The sequence below is a fragment of the Bactrocera oleae genome, chromosome 4 (assembly GCF_042242935.1).
Source record: "Bactrocera oleae isolate idBacOlea1 chromosome 4, idBacOlea1, whole genome shotgun sequence".
In the NCBI taxonomy this organism is placed as follows: domain Eukaryota; kingdom Metazoa; phylum Arthropoda; class Insecta; order Diptera; family Tephritidae; genus Bactrocera; species Bactrocera oleae.
In genome coordinates this window covers 53,756,007-53,780,751 of record NC_091538.1, presented here as the reverse complement: position 1 = coordinate 53,780,751, position 24,745 = coordinate 53,756,007, and the positions used below count along the sequence as shown (strand labels likewise).

General features: G+C 32.3%; 2 protein-coding genes across 3 annotated transcripts in view; one reads left to right on the top strand and one right to left on the bottom strand.

Annotated features, from left to right (window-relative positions):
• Positions 1 to 24,745, bottom strand: part of LOC106619119 (uncharacterized) — a 173,566-nt gene that overhangs the window by 41,992 nt on the left and 106,829 nt on the right. The gene's annotated exons all lie outside the window — the stretch shown is intronic.
• Positions 1 to 24,745, top strand: part of LOC118681003 (protein O-glucosyltransferase 2) — a 109,493-nt gene that overhangs the window by 39,660 nt on the left and 45,088 nt on the right. Inside the window, exon 4 of the transcript XR_011396123.1 lies at positions 20,801 to 20,991. The gene's annotated coding sequence lies outside the window, so the exon portion shown is untranslated. The remainder of the gene's footprint in view (positions 1 to 20,800; positions 20,992 to 24,745) is intronic.

The window sequence follows — 24,745 nt, the reverse complement described above, 5'->3', positions numbered from 1 at the left end:
CGATTTGGTGAAGCATGAAAAATGTGAGGCATACAAATTGTTTAGGAAATTCGACGGCATTCCATTTGTATTTAAATGCAATTTTCTCATTTCTGCTCTAAAGTGGAAACTAATTTCTTGATTGCATACATTTTCTATTATCAAAGAGTATGTGGTTTTATTTTTCTTTCAGTCAAATTCTATTTATTTCAAAAATGTCTTAGCTATGCTTTCGGGTTTCTCAAGGACCTTAGAGTAATTATTTTATTTCAATGAGATCCCTTCTACCAAACGACCGATATTTTATCATGAGGCAGTATTTTAACATAATTTTAGCAATAAAAGTTTATTTAGCATTGTTGAGTGCGGATGTCTTAGGAGCAGTATTTAAGTCCTATAAGCCTTTGTGCGAATACTTACATACTGTACTATACCTAGAAAAACAGAAATTTTACACATTATTTGTATATACTACTAAATCACATGGAGTTTAATTCATAAAAATGAAGGCTAATTTATTCGTCTTTTTACCTAAGGAAAATATTTACAGCTTCCGGGTGTTCTTCGCTACATGAAACTTCCAAATATCTAATACAATCGAAAAATTTGCTTTAATTTATAATCTCTTTTAATCTCGGAGTGTGAAGTGTTAAAATCGCCTAAAACTAATTCTATGGAACCAACAGAAAAACCTTGCTATCAAAATAAAAATTGAAGCATTTAAACTATTTGTCACAGTCGTGTCATAATTCTGTCATTACTACAGTCAAAGTTTTCAACGTTTTAATTGATGTCATATGAACATATTTCTCTATATTTTGAGTGGACGGAATAAAGACATTTTTAACTTGAACTGGTAACGTGATATTTCAAATACCGATGTGCAGTAAAGCCTTTTACCTTAAAAGTACTCATTAGTACTGGTTTCATAACGTCAAATTTACTGACTGCCTTAGAAAAGCAACAGGCAGGGTTGCCAATTCATTATGGCAATAAATTAAAACTACATTTCACGAGCTAAATTGATAACCATAATTGAAAAAAAAACCTTAATTTTTTTTTATCGAAACGGTGAAAACACCTGTCATCGAAATTGTATTATTTGTCATTTAGCGTCATTGAATTTGACATAATGACACCTGCACTTTAAGGTGTAAGAGGTTATAAGATCTATGTAAAATAATTTAGGATTATAATTAATATGAGTTTTAGAAATGTTATAAGATAGATTTTAGAGATTATTATAAAGACATATAACAGAATATTGCGCTTATAAAATTGGTTGTTCTTTAATTATATAAGAAATTAATTTAATATTAATAAAATTATTAATTTAATTTTTTTTTTGTATTAATTATATGTACGAAAAGGTGCACTGATTATTTCCTGACCATTTTAAATAAGTTATTTACATATGAGTTTATCCAACATTTATGATTTTACATTTTTTTAAAATATTTTGTACATGATCGATTGTTGTCGTTTAGCGAATCTTTTATAGAAAAGTTGTAGAGCTAGTAGCTCAATTTGCTCCTTGTAGTGACCAAAAGCATCACTGTGTTTTCCTTATCTCATTTTCTTCAAATATTAAATATTGTGAGAACAATACTCAGAATGATCACACATAACATGAATTAGTTCTGTTGGTGTCTGACTTGTGTTAGTTCAGTCGAAACAAAAGAATCAAATATTAATTGCCATTATTTCTCTGTTGCCTTATTGTGGGGAAAAACATTTTACAAAATATATGTTGTCTGTTTTATAAGGGAAACGAAACTAGGTAGTACATTGTTGAGCCAATTGTTAGTATGTGAAGCACATGATATATCTGTAAAATTATTATTATACTATATACTGTTATAAAAACTAGTCAAGATATGACTTAATTAAAAATTACTTTTATTTGTCTTTGTAATAAAAAATGATAGTAAGATCAACACTAAGCATAAAGTAAGTTTCATGACGGTGGTATGCTACTTAAAAATGTTTTTTGTTTTAGACTGCAATGGGCTATCTATAAAGGGGCACACCTAGTGTGGATATTCGTAAAGATAAAATTATTTATTCTTGCATGTTTATAGTATTTTTTAAAATACCATACTAAAATTGTAAATCAATAATTCAAAACAATAAGTTGTTTTTGCGATCTTTTTTGAAAGGTCGGCCCAAAGGCATTCGTTTTCTTTATTTCTCGACTTTTAATGGTGAGATTTTGGTTTCTGAACATCTTTTTATTATGCTCTAGTCCGCAAGCACAAACAATCAACTACTTTTGAAAATACTTGGAATCTCATTGCTAACTGTCTAAATTTTCATCCTTCTCTTACGCTTTTTAGGAATTTAGTAAAATTTGCGCTTATTCTAATTGCCCATTCTTATACACATATTTGCCGTGGCGATTTCCAGAATAATATTCAAAATAACAGTATAATAACTCATCAGTTCAAATATAATATGACTACTTTGCACTTTAAGAGTCAAAATAAAAAATGTTTGTTAAAAATATAATTTTTTCAAAATAAATTTTTAGAAAATTGTGTTGATATTGTGTACAGATAGATCGCATTAATTTTGATTATTTATTTATTTAAGCAAAACTTGTGGCTTAGTGTTTGCCTTTCACTTGCGTGCAACAGCCCCATTGATACGGTTGCAAGTAGCAATATTATTTTTTGCTTATTTTACTCCACACACCATTAAGGCTGTGGGCCTGTTTAGGCAGGTTGCTTGAGTAGTTAAAAAGCAAAACAAGAAAACAAATGAAGAAAACAAATTTGCTGCTAAACAAATATTTGACTTAATAAGTTTGCCAGCTGCAATGGGCCAAGTGCTTGACCTTTCTGTCTGCCACAATAACGCCAAAACCGTTTGTTTCTTGTCATCAGCAGTACAGCAACAATGACAGCAAATAATAATGCTGTGCAATATGCACATACTTACGTGCTTACATACTTATATGCGTGCTTAAGTGCGTGCTTAAATCTGCAGTGGACCAGTTTTTGACACTTACAGCCATTACACGGTACACATTTAACAATGGCATGGCTACGATGCCGTAAACCAATTTTAACATATTTTTTATTTATTTAAGATTACCTTTTGTGTGCGTCTGTTTGCATTGCAGTTAAGTTTCCAACGGTTGCGCAAAAAATTGAATTTGACGCCGCAAATGACATTTGACAGTTGAAATTTGACACAATTGATCAAATGTAAAATATCAAGCTTGTACTCATGTGCGTGTGTGTGTGAATTCGTGTAAGTGCCTTATGAAAGCCGACCACTTAAGTGCATAAACAAATTTTATTTGCATTCATGTTCATTTGTGTTTCGGCCTGTCAAACGCACTTTTATGGCACAACTAAATTTCAATTCTTTCGCAAAGGCCGCATAAATTGCCATTAAACTGTCGCACACTTAAAGTTCAAGCTTGAAGAATTTTCGGATGGAATACTATGAATATGTTAAAAAAATAGTACAGTCTTCATTATTATTTGGGTCAGTCAGTTACTAATCGATTATTTTTACACAATGCGGGAATATCATAGGAAATACAAATAATAATAATACTCTTTTCTCCACTGTTGCGGCTGCTCGAAGCATACTTTAGATAAAGATATATGTAGATATAGAATTGCCATTTCAAAAATTTCTTGGTGAAGTTGTTTCAAATACGACTAATACGGAGGAAATATGACAAAAAGTCCACGATTTCGTTTTGGTAGAAGGCAATAAGTACCACAAAAAAATGCATGGGTCTTATCCTGCATGAAACATTGGGATGAGAAATCGACAGCAAGCAACCGTTCTAACGACCTTGACATTGTTTAAGCACAATCCGAAAGAGTTTCGGCATATTTCATGACTGTAGGCGAAATATGGAACAGCCGCCGAAGAAGGCTCTGAAGAAGGCGAAGCATGTCTATCGCCTAGAATGTGGATAGTCATCATTTTTTGGTTTGATCTATATAGACTACTCGAAAAAGGGCACAAGGGTCACCGGGCTCTACTACGCTGTATGATTAGCAGGAAAAACGGCCCCATTTAACGAAGAAAAAAGTACTCTTGTACCATGTTAATGCTCGAATTAAAGTACAAACTGCTGCCTCATCCACCGTATTCCCCATATTTCGTTCTGCGCCACTTCTTTTTGCTTCTAAACTTGAAAAAGTTACTCGTCGTTTAGAAGTTCGAAGTTATTGCTGCTACGAACTTAGCAAACCTCTAGAAAATGTATTTCCAAATGACCAATAAGTACTTAAGGCCGCCATTTTGTTAATTTTTGAATCTTTTCCTTCTAGTAAAGAATTTTTTTAGGCTTCATCCTCTGAGAAGGCCGAAATTGCTGCAGCAGTGGCGACAGTTGAAACTTTTTATTTTAGTGCCGCTAAAGATCGCGTCTAATTGGAAAAAAATTTAATTTTTTTCTTCACAAATCTTACTGTGTATTCTTAATATATGTAATATAAATATACCCTTAAAATTTTAATGCGGTAGTTTATTTTAATTCCCGAAAACATACTAGGTGTAGAAAAAGAAATTTAAAAACTTCAAAATTTAACTTGCCATTTAATTTCTGAATTTTTGCCTCCTTTATTTGCGATTTTTTCTAAAGGTCAAAATTTAAAAAATATTTTGATATATTTTCGTATATATTTTAAGTAAAAGTTGTTTTCCTATTAATTTTATCGTTTTCAGAAGTCTTTCCTTTTTATTAGGATACTAAACTTTTTATCACACTAATTTTTTTGTTACCATTATTGTGATTGTCCCTAAATATGTATAACAAACTGATTTTATCTACAACTTGGTCGCATTTCGATTGTATAACCGTACCATGCTACGTTCTAAATAAATTGGCAACCAAGATATAAAATGCATATACATATATACGACGGCCAAAAACCGCATTAGAAAATTTAATGCAAGCATAAAGTGTAAATAGAAGAACTGTAGACATGTACATAATACGTATATATTATCCCTGTAGTGAAATATACACCATAGCAGTGGTATGGGTCGAAAGTCCAACTGCTCAGCTAGCTGTCTTCTTATTCCTTGAATAGGCTATATTAAGTTTGCCATGTTCGTCTGACTCCTCCGTCCGCCTGTCCGTCTGTATATAGGTGAACTAGTCCCTCAGTTTTTGAGATATCGATCTGAAATTTGCACACGTTTTTTTTTCTCTCCATAAGCTGCTAGTCGGAACTGCCGATATCGGACTACTATAGCATGTAACTGTTCTACAAATTGACCGATCCTACTGAAGTCCTGGTATGAAAAACTTTTTTACTTGAGAAAATATCTTCTCAAAATTTTGCATGGATTATTGCTCAAGGCACTGATACCATGCCCGAACAAATTTGTTTGATCGGACCACTATAGCATATATGTAACTGCCATACAAATTGACAAGATATTCTCACAAAATTTGGCATGGATTACTGTTTAAGGTAACGGTACAATCTCCGAAGAAATTGTTCAGAATGGATGACTAAAGCATACAGCTGCCTGACCGATAAAACTCAAGTTCCGATGCTATTCTCACTAGTTTGATTGTGTCAAGAAATTCTTGTACTTTTATACCTCGCTTCCTATTTCACCGCTGGGATGAGGTATGATTATATATATATATATATATATATATATATATATATGAATATGTATTGGTAAGCACGTTGTCAAGTTTCGAGTTATAGTTTTTTAATGATTATTTTAATTAGGAATTTTACCTCTTTATGTTATGTCACTTTAATTGCAGCAAAGCAATGTATGTGTTATATCTGAATATTTGTACACACATTAAATATTATTCGATTTATTTCGATTGTCAAGTAGTTGTTTGAAAGAAATTCGAAAGCCAAAATAAACACATCGACAGATAGGTGATTAATGGTCAACAGGCTTCTTAAGCGAGTGAAGAAATGCTTGCAAAAATAATTAAAATTTATATTTTGTAGAAAATTCGTTAATACTTCAGATTTGTCGCACAAATAAATTATAGATTTTCGAGTTCAAAAATTGTATGTCCCAAATTTGCATTTTTACCAATAAAAACTGAAGATATGACCGAAATTCTAAAATTATTATCAAAATATTATTTAAAAAAAAAAATCAACTTAAAAAATGTACAGAAAGAAATTGAACAAATTTTGAATTTTTTTAAATTTTGAATTTCGTATAACATAACAGTCACTTATAGTGGATATACAATTTGTCAAATATACTCTAAATGTAAATATTAGTAACGATTTCATGTTTGAGCTCTTGTGAATACTAAATGCAACCTCATATACTCAATTATACGCTTTATAACGGTAATTTTCCGCTTGTACGTATCGCACACCTCTGGCTGTGTTTTTGCTGTTGTCACATCCTCTAACATAGCATGTCAATAATGAGAAAAAATGTAAACCAAATTAAAAAATAAAAAAACTAATAATAAATATCCTCTATTTGCTGAAGATATCTATGCCTTAGGTGTCTGCAACATGTGCCGCCGCTGAAGCAACAGCCGGGGCAACATTAGCACATGCGAAAGCGGAGCGGACAGACTTCAAACGATTCACTTGCCGCTGTGCGACATGAAACGGACGCTATAATTCACGTTTATTTGCAAAGCACACACACATAAAAACATATTACTAAGCACTTTTATGTGCACTAATGCATCTGTGGCAACAACCACCGGCAACAACAACATAAATCATTTGCGAAATGCAGAAAAGAAATAAGAGAAGCCGACGTGCAAAATTGTTGTTGGAAATGTTTTTAAGTTTTGTGTTGTCGAGTGTAAATTTCCCACAGGAAATGTTTTCGGAATACAAACAGGACAGTTTTTCTAATATTCTGCGCTAATTTCCTTATATTGTTTGAACTATACTGACAAAAGGAGTGCAATAAAATGGATTTTAGTGTACTAAAAGCAGAAAATGATCCACTAACTCGTTCACACCCAAAGAGCCAGATAAGTTTTAGTTTCCGCCTAACACTCATGCTTAGTAGAAAAGGTCAGTTATATTATGCATTAGAAGATTTAATACGGATTGCGGGTACTTAGCACCTTTATGGTCTTAAAGAAATTTATTTAAGTGATTGCTTGAAGAGACACTTGACCACAATATATTATTAGAGTTTTCAATATGCTTAGTTTTTGCATTATTAAAACTTATTTTTTTAGTTGAACCCAAATTATGTTAACTTAGGGAGCTGGATGCTTCGTGTGTTTTGATCGATCAGTTTGTATAGCAGCTATATGCCATAGTTGTCCGATCATAGCAATTTTCTTAGAGACTGTAGCGATATCTGTAATCTGTGCCAAATTTCGTGAAGATACCTTCCTAAATAAAATTTCATACAAGGACTTCTGTTGGATCGATCAGTTTATATGCCAGCTATGTATATGCTACAGTTGTCAGCTCTAAATATACTCCGTTCAAGGTATAAAAATCTAAAAAAAGGTTTTTTTTGACATCTATATATTTAAGAATGGTTGCCACCTGTTACGAAATGTCAAGTCAAAAACTTAATGAGGTTAACGTATTATAACAATAGGTGAGCAAACTGATAATCGTATAATGAATTACACAGATTTTGATGTCTAAAAAAATTTATTGTGTAATAGCCGTGGCAGCATAAGCCTGTTCTTATTATGTCTCTTATACACCTACGGAAGTTTTACTTTAAAAAGCTCTATGGCTTCTTAAATAATTGTTTTAAAATCGCAACCATTATTCATTGATATTTTATTTAATATTATTACAAAAAATAAACTTTTTTTAAAACTTTTTAAAGTGAAACTTTTAAACTTTAGAAAATAAAGTGATGCGGATGCGGCGGTTTTAATAAAAGTATCTAAAAAGTGTGAAATCAGTTTAATTTGAAAACTATGTTTTTAACTGACAAGCTAGAAGATGAAGGGACCATCAAGGTAGACCTAAATATAAAAGTGTGGTAAGATGTATTATATATCTGCGATTTATTTATATACGCACTAAAGTGACTGGCATACCCATAAGTATCTTATCAAGGCTTATAGATATAGTGACTTGGCTTTCACCTCCCCACAAGGCCCACAAATACCTTTTTGGCGTTGTTTCTCATGCGTACAAAACCGCAAGCATACATACCTATAAACAGATTTACACACGTTTATGGTAATCGCCGGTGCATTGCATATCTAATGCGAAATCAGCGATAGACGCATGCGATAGGATTAAAATGTAATAAATGCCAAAATGACAATATGGCAACGTGGCAATCTCGACATTTAGCTGCCGAAGCGAACGCTTTGTTTGCTCGCCTGCCCATTAAACACACGTTGCTGGGGTGCGCATGCCCAATGAGATTGCAGCAGTGTGAAATACATTTTACGCCATTGTAAATATATTTTTGAAATACTTGCAAATACATGCCGCTATACTTGTATGTAACATGTGCTGTAAATTTACGTGTGCAACTGTGGTTAATGGCGTCCGAGTTTTTGATGCCGATCGTAAAATCCTTTTAAGTCGCCACACACCACACCGAACGTTTGTTTTTGAGTGGCAGCAAAACCAAAAAAAAAACAAGTTACATAAATAACAACGATTTGCCAGCAACAACATTCAAAATATAAGTCAAAAACAAAAACAACAACAACTATCTCTTAAAAGTAGCGCACATTGCAATAAATGTCGCAATTTTTGCTTTAATGGCAATTCACGTGCGCAAGTGTGTGTGCGTATTGCAAAAATATGGGATCGTTTGCATTTCATTGCATTTCCATCTATTAAAGGAGCGTTAGTTCATGCGTGTTTCGCTTTTATTTACGCATAGTGTAAGCATTATTTCTTTTTCATAAAGTACATACAAACATTGGTACACATACATAGGTATACCATATACATACATATGACATCGAGTAGGTCTCAAACGGTGACCGTAGCAAGTGAAACTGAAGGATGCTTACATTAATAAAATTTTTTTATATACACAAAACTGAAACCGTTAATTAATTTAACGACTATAGGATAAGCTAGCTAAGCTAGTTGCCAAAATACTTTAGAAAAGGACATACGACACTTTTAAGTTTAAAAAATTGAGCGTGGTGCTTCCATTTATACATAAAATGGATGATATAACCATTCCTTGATATATGTCATCATAATTTTAGGTTAGTTGAAAAGGTCGATCTACTTTTGAGAGCTTAGATCGCTGGTTTGTTGTGATGCTTAAAACCTCTATATATTATTCATAAATACCCTCATAATTCGGCAGAGCGCAGTTTTTGCTTTTTCTTCTAGTTCGCCGAAAGTATGGCTGTCGAGTTGTTTTAATCTCAGTCTTGCAAAAGCTGCAAAATGAAGGTAAAAGTGATTACTTACTACCTCACCTTCATCTACAATATATAACTTTGATAATTTGCATTCGTTAAAATATTTAGATGATTGTTAATTGTACTATGTCCAGTAAGAACTTCTTCGAATGCAACAAGCTGACTCTTGCTAAGAGGAAGCAGTTTAGTGGATCTTCCGCGTTTTATTGTCATCGAGCAACGGCTGTTAAGCTCACACGAGATACATAAGTCCATTGCTAGAACGCAACAAGACAACGAAAGTCGAGCTCTTTCCCCCTCTTGAGAGTATCAGAAATTTTTGAAACAGTAACAAATCTCTATAAATATCAGATAGACAGTACAGTTTTGCAGACCCGATTGTCGTGGTTTGCTTTCCACTAATAGTATTCAAGTGGGATTGCGCTGACGAATACTACTCGGCATCGGAAACACAAGTAGCGATGCGACACTTCTAACGTGGTAATCTTATTTTATGATAAGTATGCAATACAGTAACATGTAGATGATTCTAAAATACAAAGTTACAATGTCTCCCTTTTAACCTTTCACTAAATTATCTAAAATATTAAGAAAGTTATTGAAATGAAAAATGGTTCCTAAAACATCTACGCTCCATATAAAGAATATTCTAATTGTCGACCGTGTAGAGCGGCAATATATAATTGGAATATTATACAAGATCCCACAAAGAAAAAAAACAGCTTAATTACACTCTAAGCCTTAAATGATTTAGTAACAAAAATAGTCGAAGTCAGGCTATAAAACCTACAAATCGAGGTAGCCAAGTACGTAGTCCATGAAAGTGTACAAAAAAGTACTCACTCCATCAAAATTTAAGATGAATTGTATTTTTTTTTTTTAATATTATGCAGTTTGTTTTGATGACATCATCAAAATTTAATTTATTGATAGCTTGACTTTCAGTTTAAGTATGTATACATTTCGTTGACCAATAAAAAAGGTGCGGAATTTCAAATGTACATTGTTTAGCTACTAATTGGTTAACATATTGCTTTAACTTTTATTTAATATATCTACAAATTGCGTTAAAATTGATTGGTTTTAATAAACAATAAGACAATTAAAGTCAAGTAGAAATTTATTACACTGCTTAAGTAGAAGCCACAGCATTATGGTATCATAGATAGATTACTATTTGTACTGTAGAACGTTGAAAATTAACACAATTACATATAAATATATTTATTTGTATATCTAACAGTATAAAAAATTTAAAGTTTTTCAAAATCGCACTGAAAATTCTTATATTAATACCCTCTCCGGTTATAATGATGGCACCGTAAATTTGGTGGAATAGATTATTAACTTTTGTCAAACCCTTGAGATAATTATTATATGCACAGTCATTATATATTAAATATATTCATCCTTTAGGTTGACTTAATAAAATATATTTTGTATTGCATATGGTTGAGGGACCAAAAATAAGCTGACGTAGGTTCACGTCTTCCCTTAGCTCCCATATAAGAAGTATACTGTTTTCTGTCTGCTCAGTTAGTTGAAAAGGTGATACTCGTATTTTAGATAACAAGGCGAGTGAAATATTCTTATAAAACTCCCCAAATTTGGCAATTGGTCCATAAATTCGAGTGGGTGGAAAATGACAATAATGCTTCTTTGTAGTCCACATTTTTATGCCTTGCACAGGGTAAATTAAGTTTGCCAAGAAGTATGTATTGTAACACTCATAAGGAGACGTCGGGACCCTAAAAATAAAACTTAGTCTTGCCATAAATTCTGTTACAAAGCTTACAATGCATACTGCGAGGACAGGATTCACAGAAAAAAGTACCGTTATTTTTTATTATAATTTGTATGCAGTGTCTACTGATACGAGTATAATATATAATAGTCAGTCCAGTGTTTGCTTTGGCCTATTAACAATATAGACCAACATGATGAAAATGGTAAAAATTTAAAGAAATTCATAGTAGGTTGAAACCCATTTGAAATAAAAGATAAAGAACAAAAAAAAAGTTATACAACAAATGGTAATGAAAAGATCTACAACTTTAAAACCTTTTTCACATAACCTCAAAATTTATGTGAAAAATTAAAATATCCAAGTGTTTTGGTCATCCTAAGGCACGCGATCAAAGACCATGAAAGTATCCTCATTAGAGACGAAAAAAAGTTCAAGGTTGTAAAATTTTTAAAACGCAAAATGACTAAATCTACGAAAAAAACTTCCAGAGATGCAAAAAATGTTATTCCAAAGGTGCAACGTTCCATTCAAACTGCTGTTATGGTTTCTCCTATGAAGGCGGTACACCTCTTCCGTTCTGTAAAACTAAAGGTTAAAACTAGGGCAAAAGTGTACCAACAGGATGTTTTAGGGCGTAGAAAGGCAGTTAAGTAGTATTCTCTTTGCTGAAGAGCATAAGATCTTTCAGCAAGATTCTGCTTGAACACGCAAGGCAAAACCCACCCAGAGCAGTGGCTTAAAAGCAAGCCGGTAGTTTGTGATCAAAGTTGGGAGCATGGTCTGTTGAATACCAAACAAAAATTTGCAGAGTCCCACAAAAATCGTTGACTCCAATACCAGTAAAACTGTGCGTGTTGCTATTTATCAATGACCGCATCTTCTGAGGGCATGTGTGAAAGCAAAAGGTGACAATTTTGAATACAATTTTGTACATCGCTCATTTAATATCAGTATGCATTAATAAATAAAATTAATCTTATTAAAAGATATGTTATAGGTCCATTTTTATAACGGCCTGACTATGTTGACAGTACTTAAAATGTTTGATTCCGCTTAAAAATTACTAAAGAGTGCCGCAAGAAGATCTTTGGAAAAATAATTAGTTTTTGCTATTAGTTGATACAATAATAATTTCAACTTTTTCGGTCTTCATTTAGTAATCTATAAGTTGATCCGTAAGTAATGCACCCTAAGCACCTCAAAACCAGAGCAATATTCGTAGTTGATATTTTAGGTTCAAGTGTAAATAAAATATTATTTTGATTTTTACAGAACCACCCTAATGTATGTATACCTCGGATATCTGTATGTGTTTAAATACAGTGCGTACGTAAGTAAATCACCTGCAGGCGATCTAGTTTACACATTTCTATTAAAAGCAACAAGAATCAGTTGTCTCAAATCTAAACAAATGTCAGTGTCACTTGAACATTGTGTCGCGCTGTCGGCTTGTCTATCCAACGCTCCAATGTCCTATCTACACAGGCCTATCTAATTCGCAAGCGATAAAGCAAAACATATGTATATAGATATTGAAGTAGTATGTGTGTGTGTGTGTATATGGCATGTGTGACAGCACATAGAAAATCAACTGCAAAATAGAGTTGTACGCACATTTTGTCTGGCACTTGGGGGCACAATTGTTGACTGCCAATGTTCTGCTGCCACATTATATTTTGTTGTATGAAAAGTAAAAACAACAACAACAGCAGCAACTAAACAAGCATACAATTCAAACAGTTAAACAACTGAAATCAGATCAGTTTACGAGATTTTTACGGAGTTAGCGACAGAGTGAGCAACAACTCGACAAAGCAGTGGGGAGCAGGGGCAGCGACAACACCACATGATATCAGGTGACAGCTGAGGCGGTCGCGCTAAAAGGCGTTAGAAGGCAGCAATTGGTGACAGTTTCAATTGTGCGTATACTTGCCTGTGTTTGTGTGTGTGCGTGTGCGCCTGCGTGGCTGTGGGATTTTCATTTTTCTTCATTTGCGCAGCTTAAGCCAACGCAGCTGCTGATCAATTAGAAGCGGGTTTCAATTTAAATCTAATTTATTTGCATCTAGCTTCTAATATGCGCTTTGCTACTTTGTATTCTATTTTTCTAATTTTTTTTAACATTTTCTTGTTCTTGTGAGCCGCTTTTGTTCTAAGTCGCGCACAGTTAAGCGCTGCGTGCGCATAAATCATTTTGTTTTAAATTTTATTGTTTTCAAAATTTTTGTGTTTGTGTGAATAAGTCCACTTTTTTATGCATAAGTAGGTATGTACAAACATATCTCGCTAATATTCGCCATCCATTCATTCCTTCGACGTTTAGTCAATTTGACGCAAATAGCATATTTCATGGAGTCACTTTGCTTGTACGACTTGTCGGCTTTTTTCAGTTTAACCATTTCGGTTCTTAAACTTAAAGGCAGTTTTTGATTTTTTTTTTGTTTTTGTTATTATTTCGCGTTAAAGTTTGTTCAATTTGCGCACAATTAAAATTGCTAATTTTTAATAGCCGCTTGTTGTGGGTATACATTACACGTCACCGTAATTTATTAATTTAATTTAGCTTTAAAGAGTTGTTTCAAATGTATAATTTGACATATTTAGGTAAACTGAACGATAAATAAATAAATGGCAAGAAATTTGCTCACAAATCAACGCAGTTTACTGACATGGAGAATGTAGTCTGGTTGCAGACTGACATGTTTACCGACCCACATAGACTTAACTATATATATATAAATAAGTTTTATAGTTGCAAAATTGCAATTCGATTTTTTCTTAATTTAAAGCTAGCCATATTTGCTAAAAGCAAAAAGTATTATGTATCGTTCTCAAATAACTTATTTTTCTATCTACAAAGCAGTGTTTTTCTCTTTACCTCAGCACTTAGAGGAATATACCAAACATTACAACTGTTAAATTCTTACATTTTTTCCAAGTGAGATTTTTCTAAAAACTTCAAGGTTCCGGGTTTTCTAAGTTACGCGAGACAGTTGTCAGAAAATTCATTAATTCGTACTTTTATACATTTTCCATCTGAGGTAAGTTTTAGTTTTAGTTTTTTTAAATCAAATTAAAACAAGAAAACACGTTAATTTCGGCTGTACCTAATGCATTTTTATTCGGATTTTGATCGGTCAGCTATAAGCTATAGTAATCCGACCTGGACAATATGTTCGGAGATTATAGCAATGGTTTGTAGAATAATCTAAGTAAAATTTCGTGAAGATATCTTGTTAGATAAAAGAACTTGAGTGTTCGATCGGTCAGTTGGCAGATGTCTGCTATAGCGGCCTTCTTGATGAGAAAAGGACATATGTAAAATTTCAGCGCGATCTCTCAAAAACTGAGGGACTAGTTCACGTATATACAGACAGTCAGACGAACACGGCTAAATGACTCAGCTCGTCACGCCGATCATTTAAATACATATGTATATGTATTATAGAGTCTCCGACGTTTCCGTCGGGGTGTTACAAACATCGTGGCAAACTTAAGTGAACCTGTTCAGGGTATAAAAAATTTATGTGGTAACTACCATTCCCCATAATTTCTTTCGAAGGGAAAGAGATAGATAAATACAGATATTGAGAGATAAATAGATAAATATATAGATCAATAAAGAGTGAGATAACGATATATAGATAGACATATATTTAAAGAGAGAGAAAGAGAGAAAGGAATAGGTAGATATATAAAGAGTTGGAAGGAGAGAGAAATAGAAATAAAACAGAAATAGAAAGTATATATTGAAAGAATAGAAAACAGAAAGTAGATGTTGCAAAAGCGGGATATATCTTGTGCGATAGTGAAAGGAAGAGAAAGCGAGACATCAGAAATATAAGGAAGTTTGTGGTTTACATTTTATTGTCAAATTGGACCTAATTGTGTTGCAACTCATCCAGATCTTTGATAAAGGACTGATAACTTTCTGAATTTTATTTTTTTTCGAAATTTTGTTTGTGTTCTCTTTAAATGTGAATAAACAAATGGTAAACAAGTTATACTCGTAGTAAAATTATGAATGGAATTTTTCAATTTCACTTTTTTCCATTTGTATCAACTACGTTGTACTCTTCTTCAATATTATTTAATATTGGGTTGGCTGTGACTATTATTTGCGAAATATTTAATATTATTTCAACATCCGTTGACGCCCATACTGCTCTCATACTTATTGGTATTAATCCAGTTTTATTTTTGTTCACTAAAACAAAAATAAAGGAAAAGCTTCATTAATATATATGAATCAGTTGCTTGCAACATAGATAAGTGGTCTCAAACTCAAATAAAAAGAAAAACGATTTATGCTAATAACAGCACAGAGTCATCATCGTCAGTCAACGATTGAAGATCACGACAAACGTTAATCTAGCAGTCGCAAATAAAAACCAAAACAAAAGTGCATAAAAAATTCTCTGGAGGCTATTGCTGCTGTGGCAGTTGCAGCTGCACGATAAATTGCTGCAACCAAACAATTCAAATTGATTCTATAATTGATAAAATGGAAAATTTTCCTTGGTGATATGGGAAATAAAATGAAAATAAGAACGCGTGATTTATAAAAAACAAAAAACATCAAAAACAATTAACGTGCCGGTGGCATTATTTCGCAATGTTTCAATAACGGTGGAGCGTAGGCGACCATTCGTGCGGTCTTAGAGTTGAAGATGCTGTCGGCTTCGTGGCAGCTGCAAACGACACGCACAGAAAGGTTTCGTGAGTGGATGAAGGCGTGTTGGGGGTATGCGCAACTTCCTTTGTTGTGAGCGCGGCAATTAAGCTTTCAGTTGCAGTTGAATTTTTTGTTTTTTTATAAACATAAGCATATCTGTTACTGAGATAAATTTAAAGCCACACTCAATGCTCATAAGTCGATCCAGCTGGTCTAAACTGTGCACAGAAGTTGAGTGCACCGTGACATTGGATTGTGATGCGTCAATATTTTAGATAATGAGTGACTGCAGCAAATAAGATTCATTGCTGTTTGATTTATGTATTTTTGTTTTGTATATACAATGTGTATATACACGCATGACTCAGTGGCGAGGTGTGATTTTGAAATTCAATGCCATTCTGTAATTCGAAGATTTTAGGCAGTTTGACAGCATTTACTGTGGTGGTGAATTCCAAAGTTTCATTCTCGTTAGACAATTGCAAACCTCTGATAGTATAACATATCTGTTAGAGGCTTCCTTCTTAACTCGCCTATTTCAAGGTTTCGATGGAGGGCAATGAAAATTATATAAACAAACATGTGCCGAAAACTATGTACTATCCTATAGAAGTAAAGATAGCAAAAATGACGAGAAATATATAAACTCTTTTAATCCTTCCGGACTTTTACTACCCTTAAATGATATCTCAAGGTCAATAAGATAAAATTAATTTCTTTGCCTGACTTAGAAGATATCATTATATCATAGAACAATTCTAATTACCTTTGGACGACGCTAGAAATATTCTATAATTTACATAAGCTTACATAAGTTGTTTTTAAAGTTGCACAAAATTTAGTAGATAACTATCTTCTTTACACCACAGGATAGTATACCCGTAATAAATTATTTAACAAATTCTGGTGTTTAAAACAACTATTTTGTTACAATAATTAAACACCACTTCGGACAATAATCTTTATCATAAAAGTAGTTATCACGACTTTCTAAAAAAAAAAACAAATTTAGCATTACTTACCAACACTATTCATTTTATAATTTATAACTTTTTATTACCAAGAAATAAGCTATAAGTCCAATTATCCACTCACCTGTAAAGAAAATAAAGAAATAATTATTATAACAACAACAACAAAATTATAGTAAAAGTAGTAATAGTAGTAATTGAAATAAATACAATAATGAAATCAAATAATTTTTTCTCACTATAAGAGTTAATAGTTATTCTTTCATAACTCACGTTGTTCCGCCAACAGACCAATACTATATCTTTGTACTTGTACAATTAGTACAAAACTCAAGTAAGTCGCGTTGGATTCGTCAGCAATTAGCATACAAACCCTTGCCATATTAGAATATCAATAATGCAAGTCTTATAAACTCGTATGTAATTGGTAATTAATTTAATGTGCGAACGTTTTTTACATCTGTCAAGGTCGAACTAGGTTTGTCTGACAATTTGCTCCGCATACTTCTTACTAATGCTCTTAATTAGCTGCCAGCGCCATAAGTTGTTCGTTTTATACAAATATACAGTTTTGCATATAGTATATGTATATATATTTGTATATATAGTAAATAGATATAGATTAATTGAATAGTTTATATTTGTGGGGCGCTTATCTCAACTTGCCGTAAACTTACAGAACAACTGTGCAATGGCACAGACAAATGCATATTTTTTTATTACTGAAAAACATTTATAATGTATTTTTTGAATATTGAATTTGAATTCGTTATCTCGAAGTTGGGTGTGGTTATTAGGTGGTTTTCTTTTAACTAATTCGAACGGGTGATTTATACCATTGTTGTTGTTTTTTCATGATTAAAAAATACCATTATTTCGCTGGTAGACAGTACGATTTATAGAGTTCTAATTTGGCCTCAACATCCATAAAGGGTGTCCTATGTTCAAAACGTGAATCTGACTGTTTATTTGTACTTGTGGGCTGACAAGAGACAGACATCGTTTAATCTTTATATCATGCTGTTATTCCTAATAATTTTAACATAGCATGTGATCAAGTTTGACTCGTAAGAACAAAAAAACTACATACACTCTCACGTATTAGAATACAAATCTTTATTTTCGCTCCCAAAATAGGCTCCTGAGCCTGCCAACGCTTAATTTTGGTTTTTTCGGTTTCAGTTAATTTTTGGTACGGCATTCGGTAGATTGTTGCACAGTTTTGTCGTGATATTCATAAACCTGCATGTCGTCACCAGTAATGACGCATTTGAAAGTCCTCATCTACGTTGTCAAACATCTCTTTTGCGACCTCTGTTCGACGTCGTTTGTGCAAAAGACTTAGTCTAGCATTGACACGCTTCATACCAGAAACATTAACTAAAATATGCTGAATCGATTCATAACTGATTTTGAAATCCTCTAGTATCTCTTTAATGCCAATATGACAATTTTCGTCATTATCAGAGGTGGATGGACGACTCGCAATCTATCGACACTGATGTCCCCCGATGCTTTATTAAACAGAACTCCAGCTAATGTAAATAACAGGAAATAAAAAAATATATATTTTTTTTTTATTAATTTGAAAATTATTTGTTGTAGCCTCTGATTGTGAGCCATTAACCCTTAAAAGTGGAGTAAATATCCACATTTGCAACGACTTTAGTACACTAAGATAGTAAAGAATATTGTCATATTTTGATTTTAAGATAAAGTGCCTTAAACACCTATGTTCTTGTTGTTGCAATTCTATCATTATGTCAAATTCGATGTTGTATATCTAGATTGGACTACATTTAATATCTGAATACCGTTTTTTATGAACAACAGTCAAGCAAAATGACTAGAACACATTTACGAAGCATGTTGCATTTGGTTATAAAAACCATTTTAATGCATGATTGCGTCAGTTCGTTACTAATGTATAACATATCTGCATATGTACTCCTGTATATAAGGGTGATTCGTAAAAAACTCGTTATTATATTTTTATATCCTGAACAGAATATATTAAGTTTGCTACGAAGTTTGAAACACCCAGAAGGAAACGTCGGAGACCCTATAAAATATAAATGATCAGTATGGCGAGCTAAGTCGATTTAGTTTTGTCCGTCGATCCGTTTGTATATACGCAAACTTGTCCTTCAGTTTTTGAGTTCAAAATCAAGTTTTTGTATGGAAAATATTTTATTTGACAAGATATTTTTACATAATTTCGCGGCTTAATATCCAAGGCAATGTAACAATATCGGAATAATTTTTTCTGATTGGACCACTATAGCATATAGCTGTCATACAAACCGACCAAAATCAGCTTTTTTTTTGAAAACTGTTCTCGTTCACGCTTTGAGAAGTTATAAACTTTAGTCTAAATCGGTGTATTGATAAAAGCTTAGAAAATTACCATGAAGTTTTTCTATCACATAAGAACCACTCTAATGCTTGGCTATATTGAATACATTTCAAAAATATTTTTTCTTCGTATGAACCTGTTTAAATACTTTTTTCCTCAATCAATTTGGACAATCCTTTTGTGTTAAAGCTGTTTGTATTATTTTAACAATTGCCTGGGGAGTTGTTTCTTAACACGCCTACTGGCCAATGCTATAATTGTCTGCAAGACGCAGTTGGTTATAACCACTGGTGCTGTTGGTGGGTGCGCTTTAATGTTAGCCGTCGTCTGTTGCTCCAAGGTGTTGCAATGAATGTTTTGTAACTCTATATGAACACTTTGTTGTTGGTGTGATTGTATTTGCAGTAAACTCATTCATTGGCGACAATGTGAATGCTTTCCATAATAATGTACACATGTGACCAACTAAAGTACGAATATACATATGTACATGTATGTGCAACCTAACCTGCTTCCAATTATAATGATAAATGGCATGGGATCGATATGGGAATGAGCCACCTAGCAAGCAATAGCGCTCATATTAAGCTTATGACTTTTGTGAAAATAACCGTTTATGTGACACCTACGCGCTTATCGACTGGTTTTATGTGAAATGATTTTTGACTGACATGGGAACACCTTTTTGTCAGCCGAAATTCATCTTGAACGGAAATGAATGCTTATGCGAAGTCACATGATTAATTTTAGTTGGGGTACCAGAGATTTTTGTTTTTTTTAAAAGAAAAGAAGGTTATGTTTTTGTTTAAAATTTTCAAGAAATTGAAGATCTTGGGTTAACAGGGAATAGTTATTTGTAACTTCTATTTTTTACCATTTTTCTTTCTTACCAAAACGTTTTCTTTTACTATTAATCCTTTCAGTTTAGTTTTATTAATGTTTGTCACGAATATCTCCAAGTAATTCATAGTGTAAAGAAGAGAATTTCTACGTATTCTCTTATAGAATTAAAGTGCAAATCGTATGTTCTACAAAACGAATATAAAATAATATTAGTGAAAGCCAGATGGGATTACTACCTACTTCCCACTATATATGCCAGCCCGCCTATTATTAGTATAATAACTTTCGAGCTTCTGGACCACTTTATACCGCATATTATGGAAGGCATAGTGTAAGTTATCTTCAGAAAAATTAGTAGAAATCTGTTCTAATAGATTAAATATGTTCATAATTTTCCCTAACCTCAGTATATAGTTGTTTCCAGTTGTATCTATATGGTATATATCCGTCAAGATGTGTTATATTTAAATTAATTAAGTGCACATCTTTTCTTAACCATAATGTGCTTTATCCTCAGAAATAGACGGAATACAATTATTTTGGAGTCCGGATATTTTATAAGCATTAAGTTTTAGTTTATTTTATAAGCATGTGTTTTAACATATTGTGGGTTGATGCTAAAAATTTATGAAAGTTCTTTCCCTAATCATGTAACCAATATAATAATTACCAGCCTTCTGTTATATGGCAGTCGGTTCCTACTTTCGTTTAATCTTGGATGTATAAACATTATATTTTAAGTTAAGTTTTGCTGATACTTTGGTATATTTCACATGCCATTGATTTTTACAAATCGTCCAAAGACATTAAACAATGTTCGACTGCATTCGAACTTAGCCATTTTATATTTATTTGACTTGGCAAAAATATATACATCGTATAATTTACTGTTTCAATAAAAAATTTTTCATTGCAGATACAAAAGTGTTGCTAAATATTTATATTGTGATTTCGGTGATACAGAAGTTCGTTTGTGCTTTGAAATCTTAGTTGAAGTGAAATATCTAAGTGTAAAAGTGAGAAAAAAGTTAACAAATTTAAATATGTTCAAGGCGATCATTGCTTAAGCGATTTCCTACAACAGCTGCCAAAACCTTTCACACAACAGTAAGTGATCTTTTAAATAATTTTTAATAAAAATAATTAACAGTTCTTGATTATTTTGAGTTCATATCCAGCGTTGGTTTAAGTTTGTTTATTTTTTATCATCAGCGATCTAATAGTAAAATAGTATGAAAAATTTAAGTAGTAAACTATTTTTCATATTTCGTTATCATTGCTTGACACAAAAACACATATATACTCATATATGTATGTACTTATGTATATTCAGATATGTAAATAGCAAAATTAAGTACTAAATGATCTGCTATAATGAAACAAGCCGAGCTTATTGAGAAACACTACAACATTTGCTGAAGGTCAATTCGACTCATTTGAATATTAACTTTTGAAATTATGCTCAATTCACCGCACAGTCACTTTTCGCCTGAATTGTTTTAAAATTTGAAATCATTTTGTTACGATTTATTTTTCCACATACTTTGTTTATTTAAACGAAAATAATATATTGCAAAGCGATATTTATGTTAATTGCCTTTAAACGTCTTCTTTAAATCACACAAATGTCTAATGAGAGTAGAAATATGAATATGTGTGTATGTATGTATGGTATATGTGCTTTATGCCGGTGTTTAAGGTGCAATCTTAGAAGCTGACAATATGTTTTATTTGGTTTTGGCCAGCTGTGAATATCATTGCCATCTTATTGCTCTCAAAATTCAATGCCTTCTCTTATATATATATATACTTGTATATATGTATAAGTTTACGTTAGTGTTTAGGTTATAAATCGGTACAGCTATTTATAATTCATTGATGTTCATTAATACTATCAAGCCAAGTAATTAACTTCTCAGGTGTTGATGTTATATTTACCGAGCCCATCAAACAAAGAATAAAGTTGTAGACTATTAAATTAGAGTGAGAAATATTCTGGGGGTTATGAGCAGCTGCAAAGAATATGAGAATGAGAAAAATTATTCGAAAAGAGTACAAAGCTAAAAAAAAAGAAAAAAAGTAACAAAGAATGTCGGTACTGGCTGCCGCTTCAAAATAATATCCTTAATAGTTTAACATCTCTATACTAAAGATCTAGCGTTTTACTATATATATATGTATATTACCAAAATTGAAAGATTAATTAACTTTGACCATAAAACTGTCAAGTCGTAGGACAATTTGATCATTATAAATCATTAGCATGCTATGATCCACCTTGTTTACGAGTATGCACTTCTTAGGTTCAGCAGATTCAAACACCGGAGTTATTTTTTAGTTTTGTGGAGTTAGAAAGAATATATTCAATATAGAGTCCTATTTTATCCCTGAACAATAATCAACCTACCAACAAAATAGTTGTGAAATTTGAAGCAAGTCTTGTGCAGACATCTTTACTAAGTAATGATGAACTGCTGGCGTCGTAGACTGATATATAATATATATCATTATGAGGAGCAAATAACCATCATTTACAACTTGATTTTTATCGGTCAGTTTGTATGATAATTATATGTTGTAGTGATCCGATATGAGCAATTTCTTCCAAGATTTAACCGATGCCTTGGACAATAATCCCTGCCAAATTTCTTGAAGATATCTTGCCAAGTTAAAAAGTTTTCCATACAAGCGCTTGTTTCTGATCGATCTGTTTGTATGCCAGCTATATGCTATAGTGATCCGAACTAAACAATTTCTTCGGAAATTACAGTATTTCCTTAGATAATAACCCATACCAAATTTAGTTAAGATATCTTGTAAAATGAAAGAGCTTTCCATATAAGCACTTAATTCAGATCGTTCAGTTTGCATGGAGCTATATGCTGTAGTGATCCGATATCGACGATTCCCACAAATGAGTAGCTTCTTGGGTAGAAACGGTCGTGTTCAAAATTTCAGAGCGATATCTGAAAAACTGAGGGACTAGTTCATGTATATACAGACATACGGACAGGCAGTTGGATGTGGCAAAATCGACTCAGCTCGTCATGTAGATCTTTTATATATAATATATTAGGGTTCAGCGAAAACAAATTTTTTTTTGCTTAGCCTGAGATTGCTTAGCTAATTTGTAGATTATAAAAAAAGAAAATTTTTGGAAAAAAAACATTTTAACGTGTAAAGGCGGCCCGGCCCACTGACTTTTAAAGTAAAATATTGAGTTAAAATTTTTATTGTGTTCTAGAAGCTGTAGAGAGTCCTCTTTCTGGCCAATTAAAAGTTATCAACTTAAAAAAAAATGTTGTGGTCATTATTGGAGTTTTAAGTCTTAAACGACAACATGCTTTCCTTACACGTTAAAATAAATTTGAAGTCAAAAACCGTCAAATTCGATAGTTTTTGTTTTTCTTTTTTTTATAAATGTGAAGAGTTTACCGAAAATAATTTGTTTTTGGTCAAAAAAATTTTAACTCGAAATTTACTTGTAAAGTTAGTGAGATCTGGAAGTTAAATTTTTTTTCCTGTTTGAAATCTTCTTTGTTTATAATCTACAAATTTGACCCTCAGGCTAAGCAAAAATAAAAATTTTTTTTTTTCGCTCCTCCCTTATATATATATTTTATCCGACGCTTCCTTCTGAGACTTAAAAACATAATGGCAGATTTAATATACCTTAATGTACCCTGTCCAGGGTATATTTCTAACAATCACTTTCAAAAATTACGTATACGCACCATAGGTGCTGGAAAATCTTATTTGACTGATTGCTGTTAGTGTTTTTGTTTTACTTGCACGAAACGTGTTTTGAAATTTCTTAGACCTAAACTTCTTGTGTTGTTGCTAAGGTAGTAGTGTTTGTTGGTTTCTTTTGATTTTTGAATTCAAAATATCGAATGACCTAGTGTATTCTTTCGTATAAGTCAGTATTTGAATACTCACATTGTAAATTTTGGTTTTCTTTCATTTTAGAAACCTAACTCCTTACGCCTGGTAGTACTACATAAGGTATCGAGCTCTCATCTTGTATTACTTAAGGCATATATTTAGTTCCTCTAATTTTTTAAACCGGCATTTCTCATTACTCTTCTACTCCGGTCTTCTCTTAAAAGTGTGTATAAATTACGCAAACTGTTATTTATAAGAAAACAGGACAAAGCTCTGTCCTAGATGAAACTTAATGAAACTGGTGGAAATTTAGCAAACATCAAGAATATTGAAGTCCGTCAATTTGGCACTTTAACGTGACTCTAAATGGCATACATACTTTGATTTCAAATTCAATACTACTTTGTATTCGAAACTTAAATTATAGCACACATTTTCATGTATATGTATATGCTTGTACAAGTACATTCATAGCATACTTTGATTAACTACTTTCAAACTGTACTAAAATTGATTACAAATTTTATTGGAACAAAACTCGGCCGTATTTTAGCAAGGGTAATAAACGTTGAATATACTTATGTATATGTATATGTATATGTATATGTATATGTATGTACATCAAATCTTTATATTATAGGTATAATTAAGCAATTTATTCGCTTCCTACCTTTTTGTATCGAAAATTTGCCGAAAATTTGTTAACTTTAATTACTGTGGAAAACTGTAACAAGTGCTACATAACGGTATATGCTGTCACTTTTATTAATTGCGATTGTATTGCATTCCATGATTTATAGGTTTTACGCTCACTCCAAAATGTTTTCATTACGAGGACGAAACAATGAAACGTTTACATAAATGCTTTTAAATAAGTAATACGTAACAACCATGTTGACATTTTCAGTAATACGGTTAGTAGAGTTACGATATACAGTGTTAGAATGATAAGATTTCGTATTAAAACAAACTTCTG